We start from the raw sequence: 3,890 nt of genomic DNA, 5'->3' as shown, positions 1-3,890 counted from the left end.
CAAATATATCAATCAAGTCACTTCTCCACTAGTAGATGGATGAATTCCCCGTCGGTCATCACCCTGGCCAAATTAGGACCTTATGTTGGACCGTCACCCGTCCTCTTACGCGTAGATGGACTGTCACCCAACCTCTTACACTTTGATAAACCGTAGCCCGGTCTATGTCGCCTATGCCGACACATTTAGATGGACTTACTTCCCAAATGTTGGGCAAGTAATTAAAAACTCTTTTATCAAATCAGTAACTTCGTTGTGACAAAAATACACCACGGAGCCGGATCCCTCAGATTTTGAGTGAGTATTTAAATCCCCCCACAAAAGAAAAGATTTAAAATAAAAACGAGTTTTGGGATCCGCTCTAACTTTTAAAATCATTTTGAAGAGTTGAAAACATTTATGAAAATGTTTGAGGTAAAGATGATTTAATAAAATAATTCAGTTTCAAAATATTAGAAGATATATGAATATTATTCTTTAAATAATATTCCAATAAAGAAATAGCTTTATAAAATAACTGAAGTAAAAGTTTTAAACACTAATACTTGGAAAGAATAATAATTAGCGAAAGATATACTTATATGAAAGTAAAATCTTTATTTAAATAATCAAAAATGATGTTTGATTATATTCAAAACTATCAAATATATCTTATTCCATTAATAGTTATAGAAAACTATATATATATATATATGATATACTCCGGAACATCGCCTCTCGGTTTAGAAAAATGTTCAACTTTGGGTCCCCTATACTAGGGGTATATGCAATTACTGCTTATCTCTAGCCTTCGGATCGGATCGGATCGGACCGGACCGGATTTCCAATCCATTGACAGCCCTAGGTATGATGCAGTTTATAAGCAATTGAATTGACAATAAATATCAAGATTTTAAAATAGGCATGTATATATATATGTATATATATTAACATGCTTCCCAATATATACATGCAATAATATATCGCAAGATTTGCTAACAATATTCATGCACTTATCTCAAGATAATGCATATACGTATATAACATCACAACAAAGTTATACGGGTAGAAAACTTGCCTGAGCAATCTGGGGTGGAAATGGGTTTAGGTTGAGTCTGATAACCAATAAACAACACATAATCCAGAATTAATATTTGGTTGCTTAAGAAACCAGACTTTATCCATTCATATCCTAATGCTCGCTTCTACGCTTAATGATTTACTTTAGTCGCTCGAGTACCCTTGGTTCCATCATTTTTATAAAATTAACCGTTAAACATTTTAAGGTGACTCTTTCGTGAGGGCTTTACCAACTGTCTAATCCACTTTAAGTAATTGTTTTGTATTCCAGTTAGTCTTTTAAGGGCCTTAAACAAGGTCTCAAAGTTATTCAAGGTGTATGGGTTCGTTCGTGAAACACTATTTCTTAAAACGGTCATTTCTCCTAAATCGTTAATCGGATCTAAGAGAACCACATATCAAAACGAATCTTACAACATAATCTAGCTAATGATGTTAGTGGTGAGGTTTTGATAGTAATGGTATCAGGCCTATTGTCTAACACAAATTGGTCATTCAGAAATTCGGGCATTACGACGACTATGTTTACGTGATTTCCAAATATCATACTATCACCAAATCATCCACAATAATACAAGATCTCATTTAATCAGTACAAACCCAAGTCAAAGCTTTCAAGATCATTAACTTATTTCAAGAAGTAATATAGATCAATCAATAACAACCATCTTTAATAATCTAAACTAATTAAACATACGTGGATCATGCTTCTCATCACTAATTCACCCATAAAACTCATGAAAGCTCAAAGTCAAGGATAGGGTTATAGAGATTTTACCTTCCTTGGAGTGTATGACGAGCTACTAAGCCTTGTATGATCCTTGTATAGCTTCACTTTAGCTTAAATCATCCAAGAAAATAAGATTAAAAAAAGTAGTTCTTGGAAAACACTATTCATCATCACTTTTGATTATTTTTTAGAAAAGATTGGAATGGAATTAAAGGCTTAAAATTCTAGGAAGTGTCTAACTAATCATGAAGAAGCTTAGATAATTACCTTGCAAAATAACATGAAGTGGAGCTTGAATTTGGATTTTTAGTTTCTTGTTTTCTTGATAAAGCCGAGAGGAATAATGAACAAGGGAGAAAGAAATGCTTCTAGTTTGTGTTTTTTTAAATGTGTGGTGATTTAAGCCTTGGTTAATCTTAACCTTGGCTTAATCAAATTTAATTTACTTAGCCAATGATATGGGCCTAAAAATAGCCAAGGAATGTAATTAATGATGAAATAAATTAGACCTGATACGGTCCAATAACGAAACCCAATTAGAAAGGGCCCAAAACCCTGAATATTAATTAATTCCGTAATTAATTAATAAGGGAGAAATCAGCTGTTAAGATGAGTCATAGTGAGGACATAAATCCTTGTAGATCAGCTTCTAAGGGACCTAATAGGATAAGGAATTAGTTTCCTACTTCCTAGGACTCCAAAGTCCATTCTAATTCTGAGACTTGCCCACCAAGTCTCCTAGATCTAGTCCAATTCAAGGACTCCCAACACATATATAAGGGGCCTCACCCCCACCAATCAGAACTACAATTTTTGGCTTGATTCTCTAACTCACAGAGATACGTAGGCATCTCGTAAAGGCAAAGTTAAGCTACGAAACATGAGAACAGCCATTAAAGGCCCTGAGCTCCTGTACCTTAGTAATAAATAAAATAATTAATATACACTAGTTTTTAATCGATAACATTTGGCACCGTCTGTGGAAAAGTAACAACAACCATGGCGAGAACACAGAGAGGAAACAACACCCCTGAAGGAACACCAGCGGGGACGACCCAAACGATTTCTTCAATGGTGGAGATACCTCCGCATTCAACCTATATCTCCACCCAAGGAGGAGCCTACGTAGGGGCAACTGAACCTCAGCTACAAGGGACGATTCCCCCCGCTCCTCAAGGGAAGAATTCCTAACTTCAACAGCTACATACACCTGTGAACTCTCGACCCGTTGGGTATGAGTATTCAACTGTTGTGACCACTAACCCCCTTATGGGATGCTCCTTTACCCCGAGGTTGGAGGAAGTGGACATGCTAATCAGAGTGAAGCACAAGGGCATACGCCCAAACATATACGTGGTTTGGCTCCTATCCCGGAGGATCAAGAATTTTCTGGTCCTTTTACTGCGAGAAACTCCGAATCTTCGGATGATGATTTGGCCCCAAGAAGGAGGCGTGCTGGTAAAGAGCCGATACCTGATGGTAACCAGCATCCTAGGAGCACCCGAGGGACGAATCCCCAAGAAGTGCAGGAGAGAATCAGGGCTCATGAGGCTGAGATTCAAAGGCTGAAGCGCGACTTGGAGGCGCACCAAACCCCCAGACCTCCATTACCTCCAGGGGGGGGGGGAAATTCTCCTCCAATCATAGACCTGGATGGTCCGCTACAGAGAAGGACTGTTGTCCCAAGGGCTGATCCAAGCAATCTTCTTCCCCTTGGAGATCTTGATGATCCTACTCCGCCATTCACTGGAGAGATAATGAACGCCCATATCTCAAGGAAGTTTAAGATGCCCACCATCAAAGCTTATGATGGCACTGGAGATCCCGCTAATCATGTCAGGACATTCTCTAATGCACTGTTGTTGTAGCCCGTGAACGACGCTATTAAGTGTCGAACCTTTCCTCAAACCCTGTCGAGAATGACTTAAAGATGGTATAGCCGTTTGCCACCGAATTCTATTGGGTCCTTCAGAGAAGTAAGTCAGGCTTTTATTAATCAATTCATCAGCGGGAGAGTGCATGAGAAAAGTTTAGCATCCCTCATGAACATTGTGCAGGGAGCGAAGAAGTCCTTAAGAGACTATCTGAATCATTTCACAAA

This window comes from Apium graveolens, chromosome 5, assembly GCF_009905375.1.
Source record: "Apium graveolens cultivar Ventura chromosome 5, ASM990537v1, whole genome shotgun sequence".
Classification (NCBI taxonomy): Eukaryota; Viridiplantae; Streptophyta; class Magnoliopsida; order Apiales; family Apiaceae; genus Apium; species Apium graveolens.
Note: the sequence above shows the minus strand (reverse complement) of the source record.